The sequence below is a fragment of the Cryptomeria japonica genome, chromosome 2 (genome assembly GCF_030272615.1).
Source record: "Cryptomeria japonica chromosome 2, Sugi_1.0, whole genome shotgun sequence".
NCBI lineage: Eukaryota > Viridiplantae > Streptophyta > Pinopsida > Cupressales > Cupressaceae > Cryptomeria > Cryptomeria japonica.
In genome coordinates this window covers 419,201,602-419,209,231 of record NC_081406.1, presented here as the reverse complement: position 1 = coordinate 419,209,231, position 7,630 = coordinate 419,201,602, and positions in this window count along the sequence as shown.

The window sequence follows — 7,630 nt, the reverse complement described above, 5'->3', positions numbered from 1 at the left end:
TTTTTAATTTTTTTTTATAAATAAGCCTTCTTGTGCATTCATGGGGGTTGGCATCTTTGGTGAATGAATTTCTGAGATTGATTTGGAGATTGTTGGTGGTTGGATTCAAATTGGTTTAAAGGCTCGGATTGATTTTTTGGATTCTACATCAGATTTTCTTCCAATTTATGCATTTTCCAGTTTTTCCTGCAGGTTAATTTGCTAGTTGCTTGCTTGTGTGGAACTTTCCAGATTAATTCTTGTACCAGAGGCATTGTTGAGGGTGTTGATGATTTATAGTTTTCTATTTGATTTTATTTGATGTATTTTGTTGGTTTCAAGCATATTTACCTTCCTATGTTATTGGGGAAAGAATTGTGCTTTCATCCATATTGATGTGCTATGATTGGTGAGTTGGAAGTGTTGCCGTTTTGGGGTAGCAAGTGAGTTGGCCTTGCTGTGGTTTTACTTTCATTAATGAAAGCAAATTTAATGGCTTGATATGCCTATGTTTATTGTTGGCCAAGAGCCTCTCTTTTTTTATGCTGTTGTAGCTTTGACTGTGTCAAGTTTCCTTGTCATAAGGTTTTATGAATATGAGTTTGGTTGTTGTTTTGTTTTCAGTTTTGTCTCAAATTTAAATTAGATTTGAATAAAAAGGTTGTTATGATATTTATGATGCTTTTTATTGATGGTTAAATATAGCTTTTGATGTGGTATTCCTAAGAGGTTCATTGTGATTTTGGCTACTTGAATATCCTTGTTTTGGGGAGTAAGCCATTAGATGCATATGAGTGTTATGTTGCAAATTGGTATTTTGTTTTAGAGCCTCTCGTGAGATATTGTTGGGCCATGTTAGGAGGAGTGGGCTTCCTTGTGATGATCGGGGTCACGAGAGATAGGCTGGCATGAGGTTCCTTGTAAGGATGCATGAAGTCTAGACCACCAGGGCACATTGGAGTTTTTCATGATTTGTAAACAAGTGATAACATTGATAATGAATTAATTTAGATGGGTAATTATAACTCATTTAAACAAGATAATGAATAGTTTTGAGCCTCATGGTTTAGTCCTAGGGAGGATGTTTTAGGATAAGCATGAGAAGGCCGTGAAGATGGTAAGCTAATCTCCCTTGGTCTCTCATAGGTTGAGATGGCTCCACATGTCCATCAGGTTGGTGCCTTGTGTTATTATGTTATGAGGATGGCATGTGATGACACTCCACTCCTACATGTGTTCCCCCTTTATGATTTATGATTATGCTTATTGGATGTATTTATGTCCTTATGAGTTTTACGCCTCTCAGAGTTTATTCTTGTGGCTCTATGTGAGATCTTTCTTAAGAGTCCTTGTTGGTTAGTCTCTTTGGTTTTGAGTGTCAGCCTAGATGTAGAGTGTGTATTGGGACCTTGTGTCATCTCCTAGCATGAGGGGTGGTTCCTTTGGTTCTACATGGTCGGGTGGTTGGTGCTTTTAAACCATTGGGATGTTCCTGTCTTGCGTGGATGAGGATGCGTCTTTAGATTATTCATGGATAATAATTACAACAAGAATGTAAATGATGATGTGACTTATGTAATGAAATTCGTATGTAATGGTTGTAAAAGAGATCATGTTTATGAGGAATGACTATGTTGTTCTAGATATAGTGATAGATTTTGATTATGGTATATGATTGTGATGATGAACCTTGATTTGTGTTGTAACACATTTATATTAAATGAAATGGATGCATGAGATGTGGATAAGTATGGTGGTTTAGAATTTAATGATGCATTTCATGTTCTTGATAAGCCATGTTAAAAGAAAATGGTGTAAATGTTATGACAATGGTATTAGATCTGAAATGATGTCTTTAACTAATGATTTAAGTAGAAGAAATGTTATGTCTTGATAGGATGTATGAGTTTTGAGTAATGTTGGAAGATATTTTAGGACATGTTTATGAGTTTTGATTAAATAATTTGAAATTATATTATCATACTTCGTAGACAGTGATCTGATGATTGAATCGAAATCCTATAATGCTTGGGATGTAATTGAAGGTTCCTTATAAAATATTGTATGGATGTTCTTAGTGAATGAATTGCTAATATTATTTATAGAAATTACTAGTAAGTGTATGGGAAGATGACTAAATGATTTCTTGTCTTTTAGGAAAGGATTAGAATGTATCATGTGTTATAGTTTAAGAATTATATCTCCATTTGGTGGATGCTATTAGTGGTTATGGAATTAGGATATTTTATCATAGTTTGTGTTGAGATGATTTTGTGTAGTTACCTGATTTGTAATAAGATGATTGTTGGTTAATTGATATAGTGTAAGAGATTTTATGAGTATTAAATGAGCTATGAGTTAAATGTTTAAGGAGACTTTGTGAGTATTGCATTATGTGCTTTTGGAATCATGATGAAGTAATAAGTATGATAGGAGCATAGAATTATAAATGACTATGTAGAAGTTAATTGTAAATGGAAATCGTGTTAATGAAATGTAGGGGATTAATCTTGGTATGTGTATGGTGATGTTTATAGATAGAGGTTGGTTAATGGTAATAGGAACATTTGGACTTGGTGTATAAAATGAATCTAAGTGAAAAAGGAAATAGTGGTGCATTGAAAGATAGAATCTCATATTAAATGAAAGATTAAGAAGGTTGCATGTCATGAGTGTTAGGTATTGCTATGTTGCACCTATGTGTGTATAATGATTAAGATTATAATGTATTGAACTGGAAGAAAGTAAATGCTTATTTCTTATGTAACTAGATTAGGTAATGACATTGAGATACCCTAGGGAGTAGTAGAAATGATTTATTGTATTCCGCTTGCATAATTGTTTTGAATAGCTTGAGTGAATTATTCTATGTTCATAACACTTAATTGTTGTTGTTTGCTCACTGCATTTTTTAAGTGATTTTATGTGTTGTGTTGTTTAAAAATTAAATTAGCGTGTTTTGAGCTATATTTCTCTGGGGTATTTTGGTGGGCATTATTTTTGGTATCAGAGCCCATGTTTCAATGTTGGGATCTCTGGTTAAGGATGTTGCTATTAGTCTTGTGAATGTGCCTTGATGTTCCTTGAATTAAGTTACTCTTTGAAGTTTGTGTTAGAAGAAGTGTTATTGGAATTTTTGGAATCTTAGATATCTATGCCTTGTGTTTCTCTCTAATTCCTTTTAGGAATCATAACTTTAAGTAAAGTTTGCATTTATTCCATATGTATGTCTCCAGAATAAGAGAAGTGTCTATATGTTCTTACTTGCTCTGTAAATTTCTAGTGCTTACTTGGATGATTAGGGTTGTTTTCCTTATACATAATTAATTTTGTGGTAGATTGAGAAAAGAATGTGTGTATCCTCTTAACTAATGCGATGATCATAAAATTAGTATGTTATGTTGATCTTTCTATGAATAGAAGGTTGAAGTGTTTGTATTATACATTTAGGAAGAATTTAGTATAGATCATGATGTGAAAATCAAAGAAATTGTATGTGGTGCTTAATAGAAGTAGTTGGAATGCCTTTTTCTCTTATTTTAATCTCCTATGTGAAATGTAAGGAAGTTAGTTGGTAATGTAATGATTATCCCATAGAACTATTGGCTATTTTGGTATATGTGTGATTTTGTATGTAATAAAAGATTGTTTGAGGAAAGTCATAGCTATCAAAGGATTTGGGATTTCTAGTTGCACGTGTATTGGTAGGAGATCTTATGGAAGTTGAAATTGCATACCTTTAAAAGTGGTAGCTGTATTTGACATGACTAGGAAATTCAAACTGAGTTTTCATAAATTTGTGTGTATTGATTTGTGTGGCAATAACCCTTCCTTCCTCTTCTCTCTTTGGGGTAAATGATTCAAATACTTGGGGGTTATTGACATTAAGTAGAAGGATTGGGTAAGGATTTATGAATATGACTCGTAAAAGTTAAAGGGAAGATTAGATGAAGTTAATTTGCATTGGAGACTGAAATTTAGGTATTGCATTCATGATCCTTGTTCTCTAAGGGAAGAATTGATTAAATATAATATCCCATCATTTAATTAGGAAATGTATCATGAAACTAAAAGGAGATAAATATGTGTATTGAAGCAAGGATTGGTGCATTGCATATGTAGAAATCAAAATGATATCATTGTGTCTTTATTTGGTTTCGCAAGATAAAAGTTTTAGCATTGTGTAGGAATTGTGTGGCATTGAATAAATATTTCTCTTAACTAGATGGATAAATTAAGAAAGGTTACTATATCATTACCTTATTTGAATTTTAAGAAGTGCTTCCTTAGCTAATTCTAATGAGATAAAATAATAATTAGTTATATGGAATTGTGTTGGGATTCTAAATGCCAAATTTTTCTTGAAATGTTAAAAATACATAGTCTATGAATGATAGTAATCAAGTAATAATAGGAAGTGATTTTAAATAGAATGATGTGTGTGTTCTTGTAATTTAAGTGGTATTAGATGAAAAGAAAACTAAGTTTTGGAAGTGGGACTGAGATATTCTTAACTTAGATAACTAGAAGTATGTTAGAAGATTATAATTGGTAAGAGTAGAAATCGATATTAAACTTTGGATTTTGTAATGAGGCCTATTTTTCTTGTTTAAATATATGATTGACTAAATTTCTTAAAGACCTTATGAAGGAATTTCTAATCTTCTATAGGTTATTAGTTGTGCATTAATGGAAATAATGTGTGTTGTAGTTTACTATCAAGTGAGTAATTGAATCTCTAACCTTTGTTATGTTATAACTTGGTGAGTATGATCATGGTAGAGATAAGATATCTTGATCATTAGTCGTGGTATGAGTATATTCCTTGTGCATGTGTGAGTGCGTAGTTTTTTTATCTCTTCCTACCTATGTCAACTTTCATAAAGGATAATTGCCTAGATTTTTGAAAATATTGAATTGCATAAAAATAATGAAAAGAGTACAAACATACGAATTAAAATAAAATTCTTAAAATATGGCGTGCACTCTCTAACACATTCAAGGCATCTCACCCTTGGATGTTGTGTAGCAGTTACTCCCTTTAGTGTGACTAATGTTGGTCACCTCATGATGTGAGTTGGATGAACCATTTATTTTGCCTTGAGTTAATTTTTGATTTTATGTGTCGTAAGGATTAATGTGTATTTTTTAGATTTATTTGCTTTTGGATGACCACTGATTTCTTCTTTCTTTTATTTTTCCCTTGTCATGACACTTGTCACTTAAATTTCTTGATTGATTTCACCGACAAATTTTCTTCTCTTTTAATTTAATGAATTGATTTGAGGATATTTCCTTTGACCTCCTCTTTTGTTGTCTATGGTGGTCATTTTCAATGTTGATGTATTGTTTGCCCATATCTTGAGCCAGTGTTGTCTCTATCATGTTCATTTTGCACCTTTGATAGTGTGTGCGAGGGAGGCATCACGAAAAAGTGCACTAGACTAAGAAAACAAGTAGATAATGTTGTTATTAGCTAAGTAAATGAAAAGTGTTAATAAGGTGAAATTTATTGGTAAGTTTCTAAAAGTTTATAGTAGATAGAAGTGCCTTGGAATTGTGAAGTCTGAAATTATGGAATAGTTAAATAAAAATCAGTTGTTGACTTCTTGCCTTCAAATCTTTGTGTACACATACTGGATTAAGGATGCCCTTTGAATGATTTGATTAGATAAGGATTGCATCTAATGTTTGTATAAAGTGTAGCATAGTGTAAGCATGGTAGAAATTAGGACATTTGAATGTCATGAAATTTGTTCTTTTAAATAAATAGGTTATTTATGCTTGGTTATTGTGTGAGATCTTGAGTACATTTAATTTGAGGAAGCTTAGTTCTAAGAAAATTTCACTCATTTAGGCTTATGACATGATTTGTTCAATAATATAATAGGTGTATATGTGTAAGATATTATGTAAATGTGTGTGTGTGTGTGTATATATATATATATATATATGTATATTGCATGCAACTAGATGTTGAGGGAGTATTATTATGAATACTAGTGCGAAATGTAGTGATTTCTTCTTATTAATGCTTGAATTAGTGATTGAAAGTACAGTTTTGTATTACAAGTGTGGTTAAAATGAAGTTCTCTTGTAAGTATGTTAACAAATTAGTTTACATATCATAATTAATAACAATTGGTGCTTCATTTACCTCTTGTGTAAAATGTTTATTTCGAATAATTGAAGCATAAGGAGGAAATTTAGTTGCCATTATCTTTATTGGAGTTAGAAAATATTATAATGTATTTGTGTTAAAAGGAAGTTTTTGATTTATGTGTGCTAGTTTTCACCCTCACTCTAACGACTTCTAGGAGTAAGTCGAGTCTAAGGGAGGGAGGATGTAGTGTCCACCCTTGACTTGACTTGGTTTGACTAGAGTTGACTTTTAGTTCATGCGTGATAAACACTATTGGGCATAGGCTATTTCAGATGATTTATATGATGTTGATACTATCATTATTGATCATGTGATTTATTAGTCACTATATACTTATTATGTGATTAATTATCGAAAGATTATATTGATCATGTCTTTTGATGAGCATAAGTGTTGATGAATTTTACATGCCTTACTATAATCATGAACTATACTAATCATGCACTTGATGATATTTTTATGTACTGACCATATTTAATGATTATCTATGATGAGTTGATCGTATGTTGTGTTTGATTATTGTCTGACTGTCTTTGGGATAGAGACAATGCCACAACACTCATTGCAAGCAAGATGTGTCATTGTGACTCTCTAACCCTTGTCTGTTATAATATATATATATGCATATTTTGTATCATTCTTTGTGGATGCAGGATTTGCAGGTACCAAATATCGACTCCACCTGGCTCCACAGGTCTGGGCGTGTCTTTAAATCCCAATGGTATGTGGTTCGGAGTTGGCACAATTCCCCCTCACATACTCTAGATCTAACTTGTTCACTGTGAGTCGTTAGTGTCTTGGCACAAGTCGTCATGATAGTTAGTAAGCTGGGTTTCTTCTATGTTGTGAGTATGTTAGTATTGGCTAATTATTAATTTTATGTTGAGACTGACTATTTGATTATTGATGCGAGATTAAATAATTAATGATGTTTATTTTAATTATTTTGATTAATAGTGATTTGATTATTTGGTTATCTAATGTTTAATTTAATTTATTGGATTCTTTCCTTTTTGGTTATTTGATTATTTGATATTTAAATGTTTATTTATTTTAATGATGATTTAATATTTATTTAATTTTTATTGTTTAACTTATGATGTGTTTTATATTTATTTGTGATTTGACCTTTATTGTTATTTATTTAATCGTCTATGGTTTAATATTTATTTGGCTTTTAGTGTTTATCTAGTTCATTAACTCATTTATGAGCCTTTGGTTTCTTTAATTAAATTTCCCCATTTAATTTATTTAATTGTGGCTCATGTTTTATTTATTAGTTTGACTTTTATATTAAGTGGGCTGTATAAATAATAAAATAATAAAACATTCCCACCAAATTGTAAAAGCATGATTTATATTTACCTTATCTATCCTCTTCTCTTATTGGTTGAATTTAAAAAGGGAGGTAAAATTACATTATATGGTGGGGTTGGTAAAATATATTATAGATTGGAATATTTTGATTGGCTCAGATTGAGGCTAGGG